We start from the raw sequence: 27,339 nt of genomic DNA, 5'->3' as shown, positions 1-27,339 counted from the left end.
AAGGTCCATAAAAGAGGAGACAACTCCATAGTCACCTCTGAATTCTTAGCATATAGTAATGTCAATAAATACAACTCAGATTATTGTTAGTTTCCTTTAAAACCTTTCTGGTTATTTGAATGAGACCTTGGAAGAGAGGTGTTTGCTGTCCAGTATCTTGATCCACAAGACTCTGGAGGCCTTTTTCGGAATAGCTGTTCACTGATTCATTCAAAACACAACTTATCAATCAAGGAGTAGCTGTGCTTTTCTGCCAGGAGTTTGTGGTCACTCTCATGCCAGAACAGCTTTAAACTATATCCTTACTTTGGATTTGTTATTTTTCCCCTCTTCCAAGAAAATTGACTTTTCTTACTTTCTTGTCTTGAGGAATATTTTTTTTCCTATTTCACCCTTTAGTAAAGCAAGATTCTCAGGATGGGCTTGGCCCATTATATGATCACCCATCCAACTCCTAGTGTGAGAGGTCTGGGGCTCACATCCTTCCCTCCTGTCAAGGAAACTGAAAATCAGTTCAGGAGCCAACCAGCACACCACGGCTTCTAACGCTCACGTATCTCTCAGAAACCCTGCTTTCTCGTTTGTCTTGGCTTCTGAGAATTTTCCCTCACTTTCTTGACAATGAGTTGTGCAGCTTGAAAGATGAGGAAGGAAGGTTTTATTTCTCAATCAGCATTTTAAAGAACTTGTGTAATGAAGGTTTTCAGGAGTTTCTAGAACCCTCCATTGCCGAGACAGAAAACACACTAGACATTTTCTAAATTTAGTTCTCATGTGCATTTTTTCTTTGCTTTTTTTTCCTTAACTGCTAACAGACATTTTTTAATTAAAAAGAAATAAGGCCCCAAAAAGAATAGAACACTGAAGGGGCAAACAAAATTAAAGGGCAAAGACAGAAAAATGATAACTACTCTACAAAGTTAATATAATACATACACTATGTATCAGATCAGCAATTCTCAGTAACAGCTAATTGAAACATGACCATGAGGTAAAATTTCTCTCCTGTCAGGACATGGCCAACAGAAAATACAATTAAACCAACAAACTAATTTCCTAAGTCTGGCGAGGTACAGAAGTCTACAAGCCAAATGTGTCTTATTCTAGAAAAGAGGGAGTCTCACCAGCTCTTTTCTGTGGAGCCTGAGCCCACGGGAGGACGGTGAAGTGAGCTCTGTAAGTACCCAATTAGCAAAGTGAGTGATGAATAAATAGACGTGAGCTTTGATGACAGAGATAATACTACTATTCGTTTGTCCTTTAAAGTATGACTTCACGTTCAGTGATCAATACTTCGGCGTCCTTAGGAGTTGAGATTTAAGAAAATGCACAACCTGGGCCCAGACCTCCTCTTTAAGCTCGTGACACTGCAGTTAGTTGTCTCAAAGGCAGCTCCAACTCCACATGCAAAGAGCTGACTTCACGGTGTTCCTCCCATAGCCGTCCTTACCAGGGCCCCTGGTCGGAGGGTAAGGTCTCCCTGCGTCTCCCAACTCAGGCCCATCACTCACAGATGTGAATGGACCCCTCCTTCAGGGACCAGATATCCTCAGACACCGAGTCCCACTACCCTCAACTGACCTACCAGATACTCACTGGCACTCACTCAGCACTGACTCTCTGCTGGAGACCACGCTGCACACTGGACAGTGTATCTCACTGGATCTCCACAATAGTCCTGGGAATTGGGTACATCACTGCTTCAATTGATTAGATAAATTGTTTCACTTCCTTGCGTGCGTCATTCAAACTGACACGGCTACTAAGCCACAAGCCTGGGCCTGAAAACCACTTGAAAATTGGACACTGCTACACCTCGCAGCCACCCTACTCTGACTCATCACATCATCTCCTGCCAAGCCTTCTAAATGTTTCCAAACATTCTAGAAGACAAATATGAACTATGAGAGCACCCCACTCTCCTACTTAAAATCTGTCAATGATGGTTCACTCCCCTTAGGAGAAAGCCCAACCAGGCCTGAGCACAGCCTAAGGCCCCAGCATCCGCTTTCCCTGCACGGCCGTGCCGCCTCACCCACCACGCAGCTCTACACGTGCCGTGTCTAGGACAGGGATGCTGACTCCGCACAACCCAGGGCTTGTCTCACTCGAACAATGATCACCTTCTTCAGTGTTCATCTTCTTCATTGCTGACCCTCACAAAAATGTTTTCTCATGATGAATCAATATCTTTTTCCTTACAACTGCCCATCATTAATAATGAGCTCCCCCCAAAAGAGAGAAGACCTAATTCTCAGTCTCCTTATCTGTAAAGTGAGAATAACAAGGAAATATGTGAGGTTTCAAGAGAAATAATATTCATGTGAGGCTGAGGGACAATTCCATCATACAGTAAGCATTCAATATGTGCTTACTTACTATTAATAAGAATATATTGCATTCTAGCAACCTTCAATCAATGTTTTATGACTTTGTCCAACAGACTACTGACAAACTGTTGGACGAACCACTTTGAGCAGATCAGCACTAGCGTACTGGGAGAGGTAAGCACTGACTCCAGTTACAGCTGCAGCCACCCAGCACTACGGGGCTGGGGCAGTTTGCTCAAACTCTTACATGTTGCTTGAGCATTTAGTCCTCGTTATAGAATAAAGATAGGTGTTCTTTAGTCAAATCTCCTGAAACATAATTCTTCAAAGATTGATGCAAATTAGGTTTCAAGTACAACACTCTCACTAGAATTTATTTGAAAATTATAGTCTTAGCTACTCCGCACATCAAAAGGGCATAATCTTAATGTATCTGACTAAATACACTGAAAGGGTTGTTTAAAAGTAATTAAGAAGAAGCCATTCAGAATAAGCTCTCAGTATCATCTGCACAAAGACCCACCCAAGGGTCTCATTTCTCACTTCCACATAGGTGTTTTTAAGTAGCTTACCTTGGGTCTTGGTTTCTTATAACACGGGGCGGGGAATAGTTGTGGATAGATTTATGTAGCAAATATATACCAAGGGTATTTGTTGTGAAGGAATTCTACAAATAAGAAGATTGATACATAGTCCCACCCATAAGAAATTCAGCCTTTCCATTTACAACAGCATTAAAAATAAAGTGAGAGATACATTTAACAAAAATTTACAAGATTTGTACATTGAACTTTTTGAAGTATCACCAGAATAAATTTTAAAAGATCTACATATATGGAAGACATCCCATTTTCATGGAATGATTGACAATATTATTAAAAATGTTAAGAATCCTCAAAGTGAACTATATATTCAGTGGAATCCCTATCAAAATTCCAGCTGACTTCTATGCAAAATTGAAAAACTGATCCCAAAATTCACATGGACGTGCAAGGGGCCCAGGACAGCAAAAACAACCTTGAAAAAGAAGAGTAAAGTTGGAGGACTCACTTTAAAGTGTACTAAAATGCTATAGTACTAAGTCAGTATGATACTGGCATAAGTTTGGATAAATAAATCTAAAAGACACAATAAAAACCCACGGGGAAAAACTTACATTTACAGACACTTTTCCACTAGGGGGCCAAAAACACTCCATTGAAAGAATAGTCTATTCAACTAATGGTTCAGGGACAGCTGGGTATCTGCAGGCAAAAGAATCAATCTGGAATCTGAACACCCATATTTTATATAACAAATAAAATTAATTCAAAATAGATCACAGACAGAAATGTAAAAATTAAACCTATAAACTTTCTAAAAGAAGACACAGTATAAATCTTTGTGGGCCTAGGATAGGCTTTGGTTTCCTAGATACAAAACCAAGAGCACAAGTGATAGAAGGAAAAAGCAGATAAACTGGACTTCATCAAAACTAAAACCTTTTTCTTACAAAGGACATCATCAAGAAAGTGAAATGACAGGGGAAAAGGGTATCTCAAGTCAGAGAGTGCGTGCTTTGCAAAAAAATAAAATAAATCTTTACATCTAACTGCCTCCCTTGTAAAGAAATTGTTTTAATGTTTAAAAAAATATAGTTAAAGGACAATGTGCAGAATAGAAGAAAAATTTTGCAAAGCATGTATCTAATAAGAGAGTAGTATCCAGGATATATAACGAATGCTTACAACTGAACAATACAAAAAAAATACACCCAATTTTTAAATTTACCACGAATTTAAATAGATATACAAATGGCCAATAATCATATGAAAAGATGCTCAGCATCACTAGGGAAGTCAAAAAAAAAATGAGATCTCATTTTACACCCACTAGGATGGTTATAACCAAAACATGGACAATAACAAATGTCGTTCAGGAGGCAGAGAAACCTCATATGTGGCCAGGGGAAAGGAACAATGTTGCAGCTTCTTTGGAGAAGTCTGGTATTTCCTCAAAAGCTTAGAGTTATATGTCTCAGCAATTCCACTCCTACATATAGAGTCATCTCTCAATATCCTTGGGGGGTTGGTTTCAGGAACCCCACACCCTGGATACCATAATCCAAGGATGTTCGAGTCCCTTTACAATCAACCATCTGGATTCATGTAGCGGAAACTACAGATATGGCGGGGCAAATATACAGCCAACAGAATGAAAACATATTCTCATAAAAAATTTCACATCAATATTCATAGCAGTATCATTCAGAGTAGCCAAAAATTACTAACAATATCCATCCATCAATGAACGGATAAACAAATTTACCAAGAATAGGCCCACAAACTTTTGGTCATTGAAACTTTGACAAAGGAGGTGAGAACATAAAATGGAGTAAAGACAGCCTCTTCAGCAAATGGTGTAGGGAAAACTTAACAGCTGCATGTAAATCATTGAAGTTAGACTACTCCCTCACAGAATATACAAAAATGAATACAAAATGTGTTAAAGACTTAAACATGTAGACAAGACACTATAAACCTCTTAGAAGCAACCATAGGCAAAACATGTGACATACATCTCAGCAATGTTTTCCTAGAGCAGTCTACTCAAGCAATAGAAAAACAACCAAAAATATACAAGAGGGATCTAATTAAACTTACAAACTTTTGCACAGCTAAGGAAACAGTAAGCAAAACAAAAAGACAACCAACCTATGGAATGGGAGAAAATATTTGCAATAAATGAAACTGCTAGGGGCTTAATTCCCAGAATATGTAAACAGCTTTTACACTTAATAAGAAAGAAAAACAAACAATTCAATTCAAAAAATGGCAGAAGTCCTAAAGAAACATTTCTCCAATGAAGACGCACAAATGGCCATTAGGCACATGAAAAAATGTTCAATATCATTATCAGAGAAATGCAAATCAAAACTGCAATCAAATATCACCTCTCACCAGTCAGAATAGCCATCATTGAGATGTTCACAGACAATAAATACTGGAGAGGCTGCGGAGAATTGGGAACCCTCCTACACTGTGGTGGGAATGCAGTTTGGTGGAGCCATTGTGGAAAAATGTATAGATGTTCATCAAAAGACAAAACCTTGACCTCCCAGATGACCCAGCAATCCCACTCCTGGGCATATATCCAGAAGGAACCCTAATTAAAAAAGACACCTACACCCCAATGTTCACAGCAGCACTATTTACAATAGCAAGACATGGAAACAACCGAAATGTCCACTGACAGATGGCTGGATAAAGAGGTTGTAGCATATTTGTCCAATAGACTACTATTCAGCCATAAAATAATAATAAAATAATGCCATTTGCAGCAACATCAATGGACATGGAGAATGTCATTCTAAGTGAAGTAAGCCAGAAAGAGAAAGGAAAATACCACATGAGATTGCTGACATGTGGAATCTAAAAAAAAAAAAAAGAAAGAAACAAAAAAATAAACTTATCTACAGAACAGAAACAGACACAGAGTCACAGAAAACAAACTGTGGTTACCAGAGGGGGGAGGGTGTGGGAAGGAATAAATTGGGAGTTCAAGATTTGCAGTTACTGAGTATGTAAAGAATAAACAGCAAGTTGATACTGTATAGCACAGGAGAATATATTTAATATCTTATAGCAACTTATGTTTAAAAACAGTATGAAAATGAATGCAGGTATGTCCCTTTTTAACTGAAGTCTTGTGCTGTAGACAAGAAACTGACACAACATTATAAACTGACTAGACTTCAATGAAAATATTTTTAAATAGACTAAAACCAAAAAAAATGGAAAAGGATATTATCAAACAAAAAGAATAAAGTACTGATTCAGGCTACAATATGGATGAACCTTGAAATTTTATGCTAAAATAAGCCAGACACAGAAAGCCAAATAGTGCCCTATAAGGTGAACTGTATCTAAGCGTTTATTGTACTACTGTAAATTTTCCAGAGGTTTGAAATCTATCAATATCAAAATAAAATGTATTATGCATTAAAAACGCTTCCTCACAGGAGGGCTTTAATTATTAAATGCAGAAACGCATATAAAGCTCTTGGAAAAACAATTTGCACGTCCACACACAGTCACTGCTGTCACTGCCACTCAGAGGGTGGTGACAGCACTGATGAGAGCTGCCTCCACTCGCTCCCCTGCAGAAAGGAGTGAAGGCCTGAGCTCTGACAGGCAGGGTGAGTGTGAACCTGAGTCATACACAGCCACGTTCCAGACTCTGCGTTACCCAACTTTCTTATACAAACTGCAACATGTAATGTAAACACGCTAGAGGGATGTATCTTACAACACAGGGAATACAGACAATGTTTTACAGTAACTATAAATGGAGCATCTATTGTACACCTGAAACTAATATCATATTTTAAATCAGCTATATTTTTATGAAAAATTAAAAAATATTTTTAAAATGTTATCACTTTAATATTCAATTCGGTTTTTAAGTTACTACTAAACAGCTCAGAATGTATAAAAGCATTTAATTGTGCTGTTTGCTTACATATTTATTTACATTCAGCCTCTTGCTAAAAGAGAATTTAAACAATTCTGTTAAACACAGCTTAACAACCATAACAACAAAAAGGCAAAACTGAGAGTGAAGAGAAAATGAAGATTCAATACTTAAATGAAACCAGGGGGAAGTAAACTCATAAAAATGGATTCCATGAAGTCAGGGCAAGTGTTAAGGCTGACTAGAAATTCAGCTGTAGGATTCTTGGCAGCTAAACCAAAAAGAAAATGATGATGGGGCGGGTGGTAGAGCGTGTGCTTAGCGTGCACGGGGTCCTGGGTTGAAGCCCCAGGGCTTCCACTAACAGGTAAATACATCTAATTAACTGCCCCCCTAAAAGATCACCAAAGAAAAGAAAAAGAGAAATTTCTTTCCCAAAGAACCCTGATATTAAATTTGGATTAAATATTTAAAAAAAAAAGAAAAAAAGAAAAATTCAAAAGATAAGTGACACTGAAGGAAAACCACAGCTGGGCTAACAAGCTAAGTCACAAATCAAAGTGTGATAAGTGTCGGTTTCCTGATCTAAGTTTTGCTGGGTTACCTGGTAAATCTGAAGTTTAGTGTCAGTTTACTGGGCTAATAAGCTAACCCGAAAATCCAAGGTCAACAGTTGTCAGTAACGTGATCTGTTCCAAATTGATAAGCTTCAGTGTACTGATTCCTTGCTTTTTGTTGTTTGATCCTTATTGGGTAATAGCCCCATACTTGTAATTAACCCTATAAAACCTCATGTGCACGTCTTGGAGGTGCTCAGAGCTTTGGAAAAGAAACCCCTCTGAGCCCGCCAGCGTAATAAATCTCAGTACTCCAACCCTCTGTGTGATTCTTATTTCTTGGCTGGCCTTTTGTTTCCATAACAACACAAGCGATAATGCCCGTGAGATAAATCTGGGGAGGCTGCTGGTAAGTCCACATGTCTCACGTGGGAAAATCTGAAACATCCTTCTCACCACTCAGAGTCATCATAAGCCCACACCACACCTCCTGCCATTAAATTCAGGAGCACGGTTAGGGCCCGGCCTTTGCTGTCTTTGTGTCATCACAGTGATACAGGATGGAAGGGGGAAGAGCACAGCCATTCAAGGAAGGCCGCAGCAATTGACATCAAAATGGTGAAGGATTCAACCCCCAATAGGCCTTGAGGCTCAGGATGAAGAGATTTAACTTCTAGCAGATCTTGAGATTCAGTAAACATCCATTGTAATAGTAACCTGGTGAATAACATGCCCCAGGCACCATGGCAGTCCCAATGATAGCCACAAAAGGTCAAAGGGTGGGAAATGGCCAACTCCCTGGGAATCCTAGCCCCTTGCCCTAAGGCTGGTCCTTCTACTTATTAGCATATGAAACCACCAAGCCCAAGAAAACAAGCAACATAGCGCCACCTCGCGGTCACCACTCTCTCTCCCTCTTTGGAGAAGACAGACCTTATGTCTGTGGGGTGTGTACCTACTTCTAATCTGTGCATGAAACCCCCACACCTCGTGACGTTTCTCTTGCATTTCAATGTATCTGTCTGAATATATATACCTTTACTCAACACTGGCTTGCTCTTGAATTCTTTACTGCATGAAGTCAAAGAACAAAATCTGGTGGGGCACATCCCAGGGGCTCAACGAAAGCCTGGGACACAGCCCTTCTCATGCCCAACGTTTTTTATTCTTGTATCAACAGGACTGGGCTGTGAAGTGAGGTCTGAGGCCCCAGCTAAGGGACAGAACCAGCTTCCAGGGTTCCAATTTGCGGGCAGCCTCTCCCCCAGCTTGGGCCTTGGGGTCTGCCCGGTTCTCTGTGTTTCTCTGTTGTGCTGACTCCCCAGCCATACAGCGTACTCCTAGGCCTGTCCCCACAAAACCCTTCTCTCCAAAATACAAGCACGTCATGTCACAATCCTCTTGTTCAACCAGGAAATGTTCAGCCCACTTTTTTCCTCCCCAATAAATTACCCAACTGTCCTCCCTCCCATCACATCACTTCTTTCTTTGTGAGAACTCTGCACTCGCCACACCCCATCATGAACACAGGTGTCTTGCTGGCTGTTACCGAGATGTTTCTTTCTCACACAGCAAACGTCCTTTCACTTTCCCCTTGTTACCTTAAAAAAGCCTTTCCTGAGTCACCCACCCCTCTGATTATGAACTCACAATGTGCTGAAGTTGCAGTCACTATGTGCATACATCCCAGTTTTGGCTAGGTTTCTATCACAAGATCTTCATTAAGGAGCTGCATCAAGAAGTTATACAGGCTATTCTTACATCAGAGTGGAGGAACCTGTGAAAAATTTAAACGGCTTTGAAGAGAGTGTTAACCAGGGACAGAGATGTCGCAGGTCCTAGTCAAAAGTGTCATGAGGCAAAATGTTCTCCCAAGGCTCAGAGTGGCTTCTGAACACAGAATCCTCAGGGAGGAGGTGACAGGCAGTGATTAGGGTGGGTGATACAGGTTACGCTCCCCCAGCTGGGGAAGAATAGGTTTTTTTCTTGTTTTCCAAACAATTTCTTACTACCTTTTTCTCTTATTGCCACATACCATTTCCTACGAATTAAGCATATCAATGTCAGTCATTTGGGCCACTTGGGAGAAGCTACACGATGCCATTCACAGGGATGGGGCATGACAGCCACACCAGTCTAGGTTGAAAGACCAGTGGGGGTATTTGCAAGGTAATCACGGGCATGCAGCAAACTCCCCAGCTTCAATGACCTCATCTCAAAGCTGGGGTCAATAAAACTACCAAGCAAATTGCGTGAAGATTATGACCAATGTTTACTAGGTAAGTGCCCGTGAAAGCTGCCGCTTAATGGGGAATGAGTACGATCAATGAGGCCCTGTCTACCTGCCCACACGCGCCCTGCCTTCCTGCCTTGCTGCAACAGCAGAACTTGTTTAGCTGAGATGAACACCCCCAGAGCAGCCCAGACGGGAAAGCTCCCAGCTCTGCACGGCGAGACGTGTTCCTTTCCTTCTCAGAGCTGATCACAGTTTGCTGTCGTATGTTTTTATGTTTATCCCTTTTGTAACTCCCTCTCCTCCGGAGTTTTTGCTCAAGCAGCACAGGGCCAGGTGTGTCTTGGGTCCTGCCGGATATTCTGGGCAGGGAAACAGCCAACTCCATATCTGGCTCTGGTGCTGAACGGAGAGAGCAGAAGGCCCAGGGGCCCATGCTGAACTGAGGCCCCTGCACCCAAAATTATGGTCTGACTTTGGGCAAATTACACAGTCTTCTTTACCCTGAGATTCCTCATCTGTCCATGAAAATAACTGCCCATGTCACACAGAGTTACAAGTATTAAAGGAAATCAACAAATTCACAACCTAGCCAAGGGGCTACAAGTGCATCCTCAACAGACAAATGCTGCCTTTACGGCTCTGACGCACGCTAAGCGGGGCGGCCCCACACAGTGAACACTGCTAAGTGCCAGGGTGTTAAATGCTTCATGTGTGCTATAATACTCTTTAGATCTTACAACAATCCCAGGAAGAAATGAATATTATCATGCCCATTTCACAGATTCACCAACAGGTTGAGAGTATGCATTCTATTCCAAGGCCCTATGGTGAAGAAATGGCAATTTAAACCGGAATCTGGGCCCAGGCCTTGGCTCCATCTCTCTCCCATCCACCTGACCACTTGCCACCTGTCCAATATAAAAGTTTGCAGCCGGCCATCTCTTAAAAGCAATGTGTGCCACCGTTTGTCAATGTTGTTTAATTACCATAAACTGTTCTCAGAAACCACTACAGTAAACAAAGTTGGACTTAAGGAATTCTGCATTGCGTTCTCCTGAAATGTGCAGGATCCCTTTCCTACACCTCCAAATCCAAGTGTATGCTTCCTCCATGTTTATGTTTGCACACGGCTTATTAAAGCAGAAGGTATCTGCAGTAATTCCATCTCGGTTGCTTTCCAAGTTTGCAGATTATCTATATTCGGTCTGTGAACGAAAATACTACAATGTGAATGAGAATACTGCAACCATGTCAGTAAACAAACAATACTGATACCAAGTCATTAAAGGCTTCTGCCACTCCCCGGCGAGGACAGGCCTGCAGCCCAGCCACTGCAGCAACTCACAATGGTGCCCTCTGAGCAGACTCAGAATAAGAAAGGACGGGCTACTGGCCCGAGATAGCTAGGTGCTTGTCTAAAAAATGAATTCAGTGAGTCCTAATATTTGCTTCCTCCCATTCATACAAAATCACTAAATTCTTGAACTTGAGATACCTGGCTTTCTTTAGATAACAAGTAATCTTTTATTGTTCCAACAACCTGGTCTTTGTTGTAAAGCTCCTATATATCCTAGCTCTTCCTCAACCTCTTGGGAGCAGTCCCTCAGAGAGTTCTGAGAGACGGTCATCCTGGCTCGAGTCCTCCCGCCAAATAAAACATAACTCTTAACTTTTAGGCTGCACGTTTATTTCAGTCAACAGTTTTGGACACCATGAAGCACCACAGCAGATTTCTCTCCACCTGAACTCTCCAAGTAACCGGAGCCTTGGTACCAGCAGTGGCCCTTTGTGCTTATCCGCCTCCTCGGGGGGTCCAGATGAATTTGGCTGAGTCTCTCCTGGTTCTCAGATCTCACATATTGGTTGATGATCCTAAGTTTTATCTGGCGGTGTATCCGGGTACGTGGCCCTCCAGTTGAAAGAAACTGAGGTGAATTACCCACCCAGTGGAGACATCCCGAGTGGGTCCAAGTTGAAAGACACTGGGTTCAGGACTGAGTGGTTAGGTAAGAGGCTGGTCTAATGTTTTCCTCAATTTGGTTACCTCCATTGAATTTTTCAGGATAAAAGTAAAACTCTTATGAGGAAACTTTCAACTCCAAATTTTGGACCATCCTCCTGGCTGGTAACAGCATTCTCGGGTGACAGGGAATCTTCCAGGAGTGGTAGACACAAAGACTTCATGCCACAGAGTTGTCCCTATGGGAAATCTTACTAGCAAATTTATTCTGAGAACCCGACCTTACAATGGGGAATAGAACTTTCAAAAAAAAAATAAAGAACAGAAAAGAAAAGAAAAAGAAATGACAGATTGCCAGTCTCCAAGTAAAACCCCAGCCAGATTTATGTACATACAAAACTTACAACATTAATTGGGAATAAGAAAAAAAAAAACTCACTCTGGAAATAACCAGGCCTGATAAAAACATTTTTTGGCATTCTGAACTTATAAAAACAAAATCCCCTTTAGTGGGAACTTGGATTTCTCTTCCTGTGTCCTTGAAATGTAAACGTTTTATCTTTCTCTGGATGTTTTAAGTGTGTGCATGTAAGTATATATATGTTTAGTTTAGTTTTTAAAGGAAACCCTGGACTCTGCCATACAAAAGGTTCAAGTATTGTGTACATACGGTGGCCACGCAAATAAATTGGGATTCTAAGCAATTCTTTGATTGTACCAATTTTCAGATATTTTGCCATCTTAAACTTTGTTGCATCAGCCTGGACCACGAAGGCTTTAAGCTTTTGGAGAGTAAACCTTTGAATTTTATTTAGGCAACACCCCGACTCTCATGTGGAAGGGCCTCTTCATCTTATTGGTTTAAAATCACTATATATATATATATATATATATATATATATATTTATATATATATAAATTGATGGCCATATGATGGATTTTTTAATTTGGAAAAACTTTTTAATTGGTGAAAGTTTAAAGAGATCTCATTATAAACGGCTGTTTTATTGGTACCTATTAAAATAAAGTTTAAATGCAGAAAAATATATCTAATGTTTAACCTAAGAACTCAGATATAAAATATAACTGGTTTGAAAAGCTACATTTTTGTTTTTCCTTTCTGATAAATGTTTCTAGAGATGCTAATAAAAACTTAGTATAATTAATGTTAATTAGGTTGAATAACTGGAAAAAGGATTGTAAAAATGTCAAAAAAACAGATAAGTGGCTTATCCCAAAAGGATAAATATTTTTATATGGTTATTTTGAATGAGATAAATAAAATGGACATTTTTGGATTTACATACAGGGTTTTGATACTACACTACGTAAAGTTAAAAAAAAAGGGCCAAAGAGTTCACCTACTCCCCCCCCAACATTAAAGTTCAAACAAGTCCGTTTTATTTACCACAGTTTAAAATATATTTATATGTAGACTGAAATACTTGATCAAGGATTGGGACAACAGACCAATTAATGAAATTAAAAATCGAGAAGGGCCTAAGCTCTTTGGCTGAAACTTGGGCATCCTAGAGACTTCTATAAAATTATATACAATGTACACCCACAAAAAAAAGGTTTCTGTCACTCCTTCTAGAAATAAGAATTATTGATTAAACTTAATAAATATAAAAATTAAAGGTATAAGATTTAATAAAATTGAGATAAAAGTTTGTGAAATTGGTATATTTAGATGGTCTTTATATAAACCTTTTGCTTATGTTGTGGGATAGATATGTTTCAGTGGAAAAACGCTTCCCCTTCTTGGTATTATAAGGCTGGGCACATGTCTGTCCCTCTGAAAATATTAATTGAACAAATTAAAGGAAACCAATATAGTTACTTGAGACGTCCAATATAACGTAAATCTAAAAAGTAATTTGAGTAGCTAAAAAAAAAAATATAGGTTTACCCTGGGTTTAACTTATAACTCAAGGAAAAGAGACCTTAATAAATGTCTTATGCAAGCTTTGGAAGACAAAATAAAGAAAACCTTAGTTTTAAAACATGGAATTCTTTGTTTACAGCTCTTCTCACTGATACAAAAATGCCAATTAAGGAGATAAAATTGGGTCTGTGTGACAGAGCAGTTATCTGGGGACCTGGAAGAGAGTGTCTTTGTCTTGCAGATCAGAAATATAAATACAACAAACAGTGACCTAGGACTGAGCCTAATTAGCTCAACGAAATAAAACTTGAGGCCATGAAATTTTTGGCATTTTAGAACTCAGAACACTGACGGGTCCTTCAGACTTTGTGAGGAAATCTTAATTATCTGTTTCATAAATAGTAAGCCTTAGTGATTTGAGAAAGCAAATTCAGCTTACTCCAACTATTATTATAAATATAAGTAAGTTTTAAAGTGAAGCTATGAGATCTCTAGCTTTTGTCTGTTTATAAGCCTGCATACAGATTATAGAAGTGAGATATTTCTACTGCTAAAAAAAAAAAATTTCGAAGTCAAAGAGCTCTGCTTAATTGATGTAAAAATATAAGAGCTTAAAAATTAAGTATTTTTAAAATAAAAACTTAACAAATTGACTTTCAGTGTCATGTGAATTGGAAAATATTCAATATTAAGGTAATATTTGATATTGTTTAGTTTAAGTATGTTCTAATAAATATAGACATCTTTAAAATCATCCATCTTAACTATAATACCTTTACTGTACCTAGGTTTAATGAAAGTCAAACAAGATCCTGTTATGTCTGTTGCAGATTTGTCAAAAAAAAAATAACAGTAATGTGCTGTGGTAAAATTTTAAGTAAATTAAATGCAAATGAGATGAGAGCTTTGGGTAAATATTTAAAATATATTTTTAAAATGTATGCTTAAAATAATCTCTAAATGTTTGATATCTTTAAATTCTAGAGTTGTGCTAAATTAAGTTAAATGACAAGATTTTATTAAATATCTATGCCATTTTCAGATAAAATGATTGAAATATGAATTACTTAACATTTAACTTCCTCTTACAGTGAAACTAAAGGTGTTTAGAAATATTAATAAATGGTTTGTGTCACACAGAAATAGTCTCTATTAGTAAGGGAATGATCTCAGTATCCTAGGAAAGTAATATAAATGCGTAAAGGAAGATGTAAGAATGGAATAATACTTTGTTAATGAAAAATAGTGACTTTCTCCTGAAGCTGGTTACCTCTGAATGGAAGACAAAATAAGGGACACACTAATATAAGTATAGAAAGCTGTGGAAGGCTTGTGGAAAAGGAACCCTGAGGAAAGTTTTGTACGTGGTCAGAATTGGCTAAGTTTAGAATCAAATTGGGCAACGTAAATGAATCTTAGAAGTTAGCTGGAACAAGATTAGATTTGGTTTTCTCTCTGTTAAGAGGAAAAAATTTTCTTAAAATATTAATCCACTTTCAGTAACAGATTGTAAAACTTCTTATACCACTTAGCTGATCTGTTCTGCCTTTACATTTGACATATTTTCTTGTTAATGAATTAGTACTACATTACAGTGATCTATATATTTATCTGATAAAGTGTTCTGAAATCTTTCAAAAAGCTCCCCAAATATAAAATTCTAATTAATTAAATAAAAATTAATTTAATTAATTAAAATTCTTTTAATCTCCAGTTAAGTTTGGGATGCTACAGAAGGCCCCTGAAACATCCCAAAGAGAGATTTTTAACTATAAAGTTTCATTTGGCATTTTAAATAACATGGAATTGTCAAATGAATCATAAAACTTCTAAGGTTATATTGAATGAGAAATATTATTAATATAGGTATTGTAGAAATTATATGGACTCCCTAAAATTCTGGTTTATCTGAAATGTTACCAGTGATAATTATGGGTATAGTGAACAGGTTTCTTTATTGATTATAGTGTAACGGTGTTTAACCATGCTTTTAAATCTTTTGTCATTTATAGACAGTTAATTGTTTTCTTCTGATGGTTTTGCAAAATGCTTTCTCTTCAAGGAGATTTACTGATTTCTAATAAATTTCAAACTACAGCACTGAACTAAACTGGGTAAGACATTTTAAAGTTCTAATGAAAACTCTCATTAAAAGAATTAGTTACATGGGACTGATTAACCAGCTGAATATGGTTATAATTTTTGATATTGTTTGAAATACTACTGCCTTTTAACCTGTTTCCCAGACGTAAAGAATCTCTTCTCCTTAAGCTAGTTATGGTTCACAGCAATTTGATAAATTATAACTATGTATACAGACTTGGAACAGTTATCTTTTCTCTCTATCTGATCCCTCAAAAGACTAAAAATACTTAGGTCCCCAGTGGCTCTATCAGACAAATTAGGGAGATCATCTCCTAAGAGATATAGGAGTATAAAGGTATTTTAAGGATTTTAAAGAGAAAAGAATTTACCTAAATCTGTAAGGCAAAAATCCATGAAAAGCCTTGACGTGGCTTTCTTGGCCTTAGAAAACCTTATTAACATTCTACCCTGAGACTCCGTATTAAAACTTCCAACACAGTCAATTTAAAAAGCCTATATGATCAAATAATCAGATTTAATTTGTAAAGAAATTAATCTTGATTTGGCTATATTTGAGAAAACTGAGGGTAACTTTAGAGAGAAAAAAATTATATTTTAGTCGATATTAAATTCTAGTTTTGTTAATTGAGGTCCATATTTACTAAGACACTTCCCAGATCATTCCTTGCTGTTATGTCACACTGCTGTACAGTTTAATTGAATTATGAAAAGAATACTCTAGGTTTGATTCTGAAGCTCAGTAATCTATCCTTGGGTAAAATTCCAATGCCCCATGACCTGCAGCCAGGGGATTATACATACTGCAACAGGCATGACTTAAAGAACTGTCTCCAACCTGAATGGAAAGACCCTTTTTCAGATACTCTTAACTAGACCATACACACCAAAGCTGAAGGAAACGGAGTCTCGGATTCATTTCCTATCTGAAACAGCCCCTGCAGTGCACTGGCCTATAGAGAGCTGCTCACCTTAAAACAATGCCCAAATGGAGAAAAAGCTACCAGACCAGGATGAGAAGAAGACGACATCTGAGCTAGACTGCTGACCCAAGACACCGGACCAGGACTGTATACCATTTACTTTGATAATTTCTCCAACCTTTGATTATGAACTACTCCAATTGTTAAGTTTATGATAAATTAACTATGTCTAGTACTTCTGTGTTACCTTGGTGGGTTTCCCTAATACAAGGCTCTAACTAGGTAGCCCTCAGAAACATTATTCTAAAAAGATATTATAGTTCTGTTTAGGCCACTGTTGATCTTACAAGGTGGGAGATTTCAACTGGCCAATTAATACCTGCTCTGACCCTGACCATAAATATGAACTTTCTCATAGGATCAAACTCAGAAACACAAGCAAAATTTTAACCCAAAAATACAACTTCTCGACTATTAAATTCTTACTCGTGACTTTATTAACGTTACTAGCTGTATTACTTATATCCTGTCTATTTTATAAAATTGTTGTCTGTTACATTTCCCAATGTGTAACTAGGCCCACAAGATTGATGATGGCTAAACATCTTGAAGAAACAGATAAAATTTATAACCCTGAATAAAATAAATATAATAGTGTGATTCTAGGTATGGGAATGAGCAAAGAAGGTTAAACACTTCCTGGATCATAATAGAGTAGTAAGACAGGTGATCCAGAGAACTTTTAGTATCAACAGGGCCTGATAAAAAAAACTAACACCTTGAATGGCAACTCAGAAGATTCTTCACCTGAACTAGGAATGAGCCATCCTAGCAACGTGGGACAAAATTGGTCATGAATTGTCTCTCAAAATATTGGTCGAATTTAGGACCAAGGGGGAACACTGTGAATGAAAATACTACAATGTGCATGAAAATACTGCAACCATGACAGTAAACAAAGAATGCTGAATCCGAGTCATCAGCGGCTGCTGCCAACCCCCAGCGAGTACATGCCTACAGCCCGGCCTCTCAGCCACTCACAGTGGTGCCCTCTGAGCAGACTCAGAGTAAGAAAGGACAGGATACTGGCCCTAGATAGCCAGGGGCTTGCCAAAGGAATGAATTCAATGACCGAAATGTTTGCTTCCCACCATACATAGAAAACCACTAAATACTTGAACTTGAGATATCTGGTTTTCTTTAGATAACAAGCAATATTTTATTGTTCCAATTACCTGATCTTTGTTGTAAAGATTCTATTTATCCTAGCTCCTCCCCTACCTCTTGGGAGCAGTCCCTCAGAGTGATCTGAGAGGCTGTCATCCCGGCTCGAGTCCTCCAGCCAAATAAACCAAATCCCTTAACATTTAGGCTGAACGTTTATTTCAATGAAGTCCCAGAATAGACACAACTCATCAATTCTGTAATGGAACACACTGAATCAGGAACCAAAAGCGTGTTTTAGTCCAGAAAATCTCCAGGTTCCTATTTCTTCCTGTCATTATACAATCCCTCCAGAACTCATTACTTTGCTGTCTGCTCCTCTGGCAACCAAACTCAGAGAAGAGTCAACTCAGCAGAGCACCATGCTGGGGAGAACCCCCCGCAGAAGCACTGCAGGCTGCCTTCCCTCCCGCACGCTCTGCTGACCCTTGGTGTCCTCCGTGGAGACCAGGCCAACACAGCTCTTCCCAACAGCTGCAAAGTCGCACACGTTAAATAAATCATTTTATTTTATATGATATTTTACGTATATACACATCTCTGAAAACAGCTTTGCCAGAAGCCCAAATCTTCAACATTAATCTGCAAAGGCAAATCAGGTCCCCAAGGGAAAACAAGTCTTAAGACGATGCTAAGGCCTCCAAAGTCCTCTCCACGACCATGAACCAAACTGCCTGCAGGTCTGCAGGTGCAGGAGGCTACATGTCTGCTTTTAAAGCAACCCCTTTCTGCCCTCGGGTGCTACAATGCCCTTTTATGCCCTCCCATCACAGGGCAAGAGCAGCCGCTGCAGAACCTTGCAGGGCAGCACTGACAGGACTGGACAAAGGGGATCAGAGCTAAACAAAGCATTCTGATGACACGAGCTTGTCACTGTGTCTCTTTACAGATGTAGATATATATAGAGAGAAGTGGGGTGATATTGCTCAAAGTCACACAGCTAATAAGTGGCAAAGTATATAACTCTGCTCCTCCCTCCTGTGTGACGCCCAACTGGGACAACCACAGGGTTCTCTCGTGGCTGCCTGAACAGTCTTTTCCTATCACTCATGACACACAATAGTGTCTGAACTTAGCCTGCATTTGCAGCATCTTTTCCCTCCAGTTTCTCAGGAACAAGGCTGTTCGGGCCTGTATGAATTCCGGCTTCCTGAAATGCTCAGGCTGGTCTTGCCTGTGCATCCGGCCCGCTGCTCAGAGGCTCTTCCTCCCCTGCAGGAGGACGTTTCTAATCTTCACAGGGACACAACCTCAGGGGAGCTCTCCTCTCGCCCTCAGCATGGCAGGTGTCCCAGGCCTCATCCCGAGCAGCCCCGTTAGGACGGTGTCTGCCCAGCTCTGCTAGTCAGATCAGCAGCCTCACTGCCAGGGATTATACCCAGGTCACACTGCAAACCTACTGCCCGCCTCACAGCCCCCAGCCAGCAGGTCACCTGGAAGTCACAGCAAGTGCCCCACCCAATCCAGAAGTCTCTTCTTTTGCCAGCACCACTGATGAATGGTTTCCAACCTTCGGTCAGTTTCGCACAAAACAGCACCTTCTACAGAGAAACGGGTGGTTTTTCTTCTGCACCTCATCCTTACTGGAAACGTAAAGGGAAACCAAAAGGCCTTTTCTCAACCCTTTTCTGATGACACCCTCCCACCCACAATACTCATATGCTCAAGAGCTTTGGATCCACATGATTTTCTTTCTCTTAGGCTAAGTGGCTCAAAAAACTAAGGGATTCTTTCTCCTTTGAGGGTATTAGCACTCAGTTTCTCGGCTTTAATCTGTTTTTGTCTCTCTCTTCAGTGACCCTAGCAGTTGCCACCTCTTACTCCCTTCAGCAGCCTCCCTCCCAACATCTAGTCTAGGAAATCAGCTGTGATGAGGGGCACGGGGGCAGTCACAGAAGATGCAACTAAGGCACAGAGAGGCTACATAATTTGCCCAAGAAATCACCTTGAGCCACCAACAGAGTGTGTCACGTCCCTCTGTTTAACTCTAATGCTAAGCAAGTTAACTTTTTGTAGATTATGTTTATAAACAGATGAGGTATGAAAATACATACAAGGACACACATCAACTCTAAGATATTCATTAACTCCACTATTTTGTTTCTATTTATTTTATTTCTATTAAAAAATTAAGAACCCCTGCAGTCAATATAGCAAAATGTTACTGGGTTTTAAATCCAGAATATACAGGGGTTGTGTCATTACTCATTCTTGTATGTATTTTCACAAGACAAAATGATTTGAAAGTCTCTCTCCCCGCCCCCTACTCACTACTGGCTCTCACCAGAGCTCCCAGACCACACATCTAACAGCCTTTCACTTTACCCACAGCTGAACTCATCAGTTTTCCCCCAGAACTCCCTCTGCTGCTTTCCCTCCTCAGAACACAGCAGGACCATTATTTAACTCATTAATCCACCCAGAAACCTGGGCCTTACTCCATCCTACCTTCACAGAAATCATTGATCCTTTCCTCTTTACCATCTAAACATGCCTTCAATCTGTTCGCTTTTACCCACTGACCGTCCCACCGCTCAAGTGGAAGCCAACAACACTGCCCACCTGGACTCATGAGTCTCCCAAGTGGCCCCACAGCCACTCTCCCCTACTTGAGACAAATGTGATTGTGTCTCTCCCACGCTTTTGGACTCATTTCAGACCCACTGTTCTTAGAAGAAACTTCAATTTCTTCACCTGGTGAAGGTCTTTGCCATGAAACTGTCAGCTCAGGAAGGGCAGGACACACCCTCGTCCCTCGGCTCCACCATCTGGCAGAGCATCAGCTTGGGAGGATTGAGTTCTTAGCAAACTACTTCACTTATCCATACAAATCCATGGTAGATTAGAAAGATTTTAGATGTTGAGCTCGACTATTAATTTGGGGATTTTGCACTGGCAACCTGCAAGTATATATTCTAATTATTGTGTCTTCTTAAAACCATACCCAGATTAAAGGAGTATTTGTGGAATGTCTTCGGAGTAAAAGGGACTGTACTTTTACAGATTTTATGTTTTAAAATAGGAACAACCCGGACAGGGTCAAAAATAGTACCGCCTCACATGTGACAGAAGACAGGTGAGACGCATATAGCAACAGGTCACAAAGATGGTAAGAGCAAAGTTGTTTCTCCAACCCCCGAAAAAATTCCTCCAAGAACTGAAAACTCAGAAATTTGAAAGTAAAATACTATCATATAAAGAAAGAAAATAAATAATCCTCTTCATCAGGATTCTAGATCTGACTGCAGAGTTATTAGCAGGCCATACTGAATCCTAGCACAGAAAAATCAGATGGACTAGTGGTGAGTAAGTTCCAGGAAAATGGCAGTAACTCCTCCACTTGAAAGAGGACACACACTCACTTGTTCAAGGTGATTGTAAACCACATTCTGCAGAAATTCAGAAGATTCAGGCACCGCTTCTAGATGGTGATGACACGGAAGGACGGCTTGGATGCATGCTTCTAACTGAGTCATTCTTACACTGCAGGGGGAAATGGAGGCCCTCAGCCAAGAGCACAGTTGTTCCTGTCATGTATCCCAGGCCGTGCCTCGGGGACTCAGTGTACTGTAGAAGTCTGGCCCCAGGTGAGGACCCGCAGCGTGGCCCAAGCAAGCAGGAGGGGCACTGTGCTTGAGAAATCCCATCCCCCATGGGGGCAAGAGGGGCTGGTGGTGTTGTGTGAACCTATAAATGCTCATAGAAATACACCTGCATACATTGAAGTGATAAAATTAAAAGTAGCAGGCTATTTAACAAAATTTCAATTGTCAGTGTTAATTTTACCATTCCATTCCGCTTGTCCCCTGCACTCTGAGACAGGCTTAGGCTCTCTCACACATGCAGCTCTGATGCAATAGTTGTGAAGTTATTTTACTTTGCTGCAAGTGTCTTCGCTCCCAGTGTCACTGTGACTGTCGTCTCTTAACACAGTCAGATATCTTCCTGGATCTCTCCCTGAGTTCCTTGCTCCTGCTTCTCAGATCCTGAGATAAAGAACAGGTGAAGGCACATGACTGGAAAAGTCAATGTGGACTTGACCAAAGTCCTCAGTGACCCCCTAGGTGAGTGCTGCCCACCCCTTACCTTCGATTCTCAAGGTTCTGCCCAGGGTGACATCCAGCCAGGAGAGAGTCCTGGGCCCTATTAAAAGCTGTGTGGCTTGGGTGCAGGGAAAGCTGCAGGAGCTGGTTCCGTAGCCGGTCCCATCCACACCTCTGCTCCTCTCTCTCCCGAGGCAGCGCTGCCAAGCCCCCAGGCTCCCTGAGCTTCTGTCTTTCTCTTCTACTCTACTTCAAGCCCTTTTCCTCTTCCTTTATTCCCTGATTATCCCTAGCTGGAGTGATTTTTCTATCATAGAATCTGAAAAAATTTCCTGCAGCTTAAAAAGAGGTGCCAGAGGTCAACGCGCATATGGTGGTTCCTGAATAGAGCCCCTGGTTAGGGGGACCCTCACCAACACTCATGGGGCATCAGGCATGTTGCAGGGTCTACCACCACCAACAAGAGTTTGCTGTGACACCAAGGCACGCACAGCATCCCTGCTCACTAAATTGTAGTTGTAGTCCTTTATTAAGAAGCAAAAATAAAAAAATTGCTCATGTTTCTTACTAAAATTATTTATGAGGGAGAAAAAGAAATTGTAATAGAAAGAACAAATTTCACTCCATGTTAGATGTGTTCATTTGGCTTTAATCCTGTACCTTGTTTTCTAGGCTCAGACTTGCTATCTCTGCACCTTTTGTAAAAGAAAGTTGCCTTTAGCCTGAAATATCCAGGAGGGTCTATTCTCCGGGCTCTGATCTTTAAGGATATTTGCTCTTCTACACTTATGTATAGATGGCAAGTTGTAAAATAGTGAATAACCTTTCTTTTTTTTGGAGGTTTTATAGGGGCACCATAATTTGACCCACATGGACAGCTGCAGGAACAAAGGATTTCAAGGACAAACAATTCATACAGCAAGAAGTTTGCAACAACCAGCCACATCCCCGCCACTTTTTAGTATAAAAGGAGACTGAATTCTGCCCTGGGGAAGAGAGTTCTACTGGATAACAATATGCCATTTTCTGGGTCTGCCAGCTTTACAAATAAAGTCTCTTTTCCTTACTCCAACATCTCATCTCCCGATTAATTGGCCTGTCATGCAGCAAGCAGAACGAGTTTGGACTTGGTAACAAATTGACTGCCTTAGAGGTAGTATGTCTCCACTGTTTCCTCATTTCCAATATTTCACAACCTATCAATTTTATATGCTTTTTAACAACATGAACAAAAAACCTATTACAAGGAATTGATTCCACAGAAATAAAATTATTTCTACTCCTTCCAAACTTTTTTCTTTTCTATTTTATTTTGTTTTGCTTATTGAAAAGAAAATAAATTCAATCTTTTTATTTCACGTATTTTTATAACTAGATATTGTAAATACTACAAAGATATTTAAATTGCAATAAAAATTGTTCATATATTAGTATAAAGATATATACACAATCAATGCAGATTAGGAAAGGAGTAGATATTTACTAAAAATCCACTGCACATCCAGTCTTTTACAAGCATATCCTGGAATATAAGCTCTATTATCCAGGGTCCCCCACCCCCAATCTCACTGCGGAGTCCCTTAGTAATCAACTACCAAGGCACCAGCATAGAACCATGAGATCAGTATTTTAGGTATAAATGAGAGTATTAGCTCATTCAATTCTAAAACAGAAACCTTAAAATAAATACTGAACTTACTTACAGATAAACAAATTTGGACACAAAAAAGTACAGTTTCTCCCCAAATTCACAAAGATAATAACTGGTAAAGGCAAGATTTGAACTCATCTGCCTTGAATATAAAGCTAAGTTGGAAATCCCCTTCAACTGTGGAGGACCAGCAGCACAGCCTGTCACCCTATCTTTGTTCAGATCTGGCTTTAGACAGCCTGAGACAGCACCCCTTCCTATGGAACTCGAGGGCAAACAATAACAATAAGGATTTTATATTCAGTAGTTTCTTAGGTCTCAATTATATAAAGTGTCAGCAGGTCAGCAGAAAACTCTGGGAAATATGAGTGGGTCCAGAGCTTTTTGCTGATAAGAAACTCAATCTATCAGGACAGAGTGACCTTCCCATGAGAGGCCTCATGGACATAAACTAAAGGCAACTGAGCAATGAAAACTAGCAAGAACATGGAACTCAAGCAAGAAGGATCCTTACCATCCCCTGCCCAGTTGCCTCTTCACCTTTGTGGACAAGACGGCAGAAGGTCCATGTTCTTGTCCAAGTTACAACATCATGGATTCTCACCCATATAATATTACTACTCTATGCTGTCTTAAGTCCTTTCCAACTAAAATATGATGACACCAATATCTCAGCGGAATATCTATGTCTCCACTTTTTCTCTTCTATTAGGAGACTATATCTATGGCCACAAAGCCGAAATTCAATTAAAAACACCATGCACGAAGCCTGGTGAAAGTCTGTGTAAGAGACATTGTTCTCAAGCTCAGTGAGTGAAAACTCAGAAAAAGTGGTCCTAATCCCTCTGCAAGTGGAAGGTAGCCTGATTGTGTGTGTGTGTATGTGTGCACACGTGTGTGTGTAAATCAAATACAATGTATTCTGGGATGTGCACAGATTTTTTTTATGTTACTATCATTTCATGAGGATGAGCCAACCTTTAAAGTAATTTGAATCTACTATTCTGAGAGAGTCTCAGGATCTTTTGGTGGAGGATGGGAAAGGGGAAAGGAAAGGAGGAAAGAAGTAAATGAAGCAAAGCTGTAAGTATACTGCTAGGGAAAAGCAAGACATTAATTTTGTTCCTACTTGCATCACACACAAATTAGGGACTGGCTTTCCCACATGTCTTGTCAAGCACTGAGTTGCAGAAGAACAGGTGACAGCCCATTTCTCACTGAGCTTGTGACTGTACGTGGCATCTTATAGACACTAATTATTTAACCTGATCAAACAATCTAGCAGCAGGCTGTAATTCTCCTATTTTGAGAGATAAGAAAACAGGAAGTGAAAGAGGGTATATAGCTTGACAAAAGTCAGAGGACAAGTAAACTAAAGAGGATGAATTCAAACTCAGATCTGAATGCAGAGTCTGATCTTCCCACTCCGAGGGCTGGAAATTCCTTAACACACAGGGTCCCCAGCTCCTCTGCTTTGTTCCTGGCACCAAGCATTTCCCATGGCGATATTCTCCAATTCTCAGACACAGCGCTCTGTGCAGCCAATAACCTCCATTCGACCTTGATCATCTACCTGTCACGCCCACCAGGCTTCACCAGGCAAGAAAGCTGGCTTTCAACTGCATACAAAGCCACCCCTGTTTTATCCTGGACTCTTCAGCGGCTTTTCCATCGTGAACACAGCCATGAAAGTGCTCACAGTTTGTACATGAGCCACACTACCTCTCTCCATCTCTGTCCCCACCTATACTACTTTGCTATGACCATTTTGAGAATCTTGGAAACAAATTTTTAAAAACAGAAAAGAAAGGATTCTGTAACAAGTACTTAATACTTACAATTTTAAATGAGAAGTTACAAAGTGAGTATTTACAAACCGATTCTGCCTTCCTAGGTGTCAGTTTTAACAGTTAAAATATACAATAGCAAAAAATTCTGACTTAAATAATTAACAAAAACATCAACAATAATCTGGAATAAACTCAAAAACAATGCCCATGTTGTACATGGAGGAAGTACAGGACTGTACTGTGGGGTAAAGTAAGAGGTGTGAAAGTAGAGACATCAACATTTTGTATGGAGGAAAGCAGTTTTGTAAAAATGTACGTTCTCCTAAAGATAATTCAAAAGTACTAAAAAATCCCACGACAGCACTTCTTTTTTTTTTTAACTTGAAAAATTATATTAGAATTCTTCAGGAATAATAAAGTCATAATACTATCCAAGAAAATTTGGGATCGAAAAGAGAATCAAAAAATCGCACTGACAGATATTAAATAAATGTTTACAATATGTAAGATATAGTGCTAGTGTAAGAAAGTAAGATTGATAAAAATAAACCATGAGCTCAAAAAGAGACTCTAGTGTACATAAGTATTCTTTACAGGTGGGATTTCAAGTTAAAAAGCAAAGTAGGAATTCAATAATTGTCTTGGGACAATCAGAGAATCCCCTGGAAAAAACAAATTCTATTCCAGTCATAATGACCGCAAGAAAAATTACAGAATGTGATGTGAATATTAGAAAGTACTAATAACAGCGAATATAATTCTTTGCTCATATTAATTCAACTTCTCTTCACTATAACAAGTACCATCATCATCTCCAACTTAGAGATTAAAAAAACCTACAGAAGAAATTTATACCATTATAAGAAAGTATTTCTAAGAATAATATCAGGAATAAAACCCAAAAAGAAGACATTTACAATCTTAAGATTATTTTGGGCCACAACAAAAATGAACCTACTGAACAAAATGAAAGGCAAAAAATGACAAGGGAAAGCTCTCTGATACATGTTGATGAAGACAAGGGGTTAATGTTCATAATATACATAGAGCTGTCACAAAGCAACAAGAAGCTGCCTCACTTAAATGTGTGCAAAGGACAAAAGAGATCATTCACTTTTTAAAAGTCAGATGGCTAATGAGTGAAAAATGCTCAATACCTCACTGGTCATCAAGTGCAAATTAAAACAATGAAAAAGTACTTTTGCTCATCATATTGGCACATATTTTTAAAAGATATTTTAGCAAGTGTCCATCTTTGAGAGAACAAACTGTGAGAGATCTTTTGGAAGATGACATGTCAATGGATATGTAAACTCTGAAAAACGTGTGTACACACAGGCTGAACTCCACATTTTGGAATCGTTTCATTTAGAAAAATTCAGTTCAAAAAGATGTACTTATCAGAGCATTTACACAGCACTGTTTACAATGGTGAGAAGAAAAGCTGAAGTGAAATCATATCCAGCGATAGAGAATTGGTTACATAAGTTATTCTACATCTTTTCATGCCCCACAGGAGAAGGAATTTCTAGATTCACTTGAAAGGAGCCTGTGATTTATGTAGTTGTCACATCCAAGGACTAAATTTCCAGAAAACATAACGAAAATAATACTCATACAAGATCACAGGAATGTTTGTATAAGAAGTATGCCAGTCAAACACCCTTTCTGACAGTGGAAAATGGAGAAAACTTAAGTGTCCACCATCAAGACAATGATGCGGTAAATCACGGTGAGCTCTGGGCACTAAAGTTCCGGTGTTTCGGCGTGGTCCAAGGCCTTGTCCACAGTTCTCTCCCACGAAAGGTGTCCTTACACAAGAGACCAAACCTGCATATCAGGAAAACCCTCTACTCTATCTGAAAGGACCGGGTGAGTCTAGAGGGAGAGGACGTCTGTGATATATACCTGAGTGAATAAACCGAGCTGCAGAAAACATATAGTATGGCCTTATTTTTCAATAAAGCATATATACACACACATAGACATAGATTTCTCATATACGTGTATGTATGTGTTTATTTATATGACATAGGCATAAAGGTCATGAAATATATACTCCACATTGTCAGCAGTTTTTACTCTCAGGAGAAAAGGGAAAGGGAAGTAGGGGACTTTCGGTACCACAACAGATCTCTTTTCAGAATTTCAGTTAAGTATACTTGGAATTTAAAAGTTTATT

At 39.5% G+C, this 27,339-nt stretch overlaps 1 protein-coding gene across 2 annotated transcripts in view; it reads right to left on the bottom strand.

Annotated features, from left to right (window-relative positions):
- Positions 1-27,339, bottom strand: part of LOC140699109 (trafficking protein particle complex subunit 9-like) — a 169,180-nt gene that overhangs the window by 111,944 nt on the left and 29,897 nt on the right. The gene's annotated exons all lie outside the window — the stretch shown is intronic.

Source organism: Vicugna pacos, chromosome 1 (genome assembly GCF_048564905.1).
Source record: "Vicugna pacos chromosome 1, VicPac4, whole genome shotgun sequence".
Lineage (NCBI taxonomy): Eukaryota > Metazoa > Chordata > Mammalia > Artiodactyla > Camelidae > Vicugna > Vicugna pacos.
The sequence above is the reverse complement of the archived record's forward strand: the minus strand, read 5'-3'. Positions and strand labels throughout refer to the sequence as shown.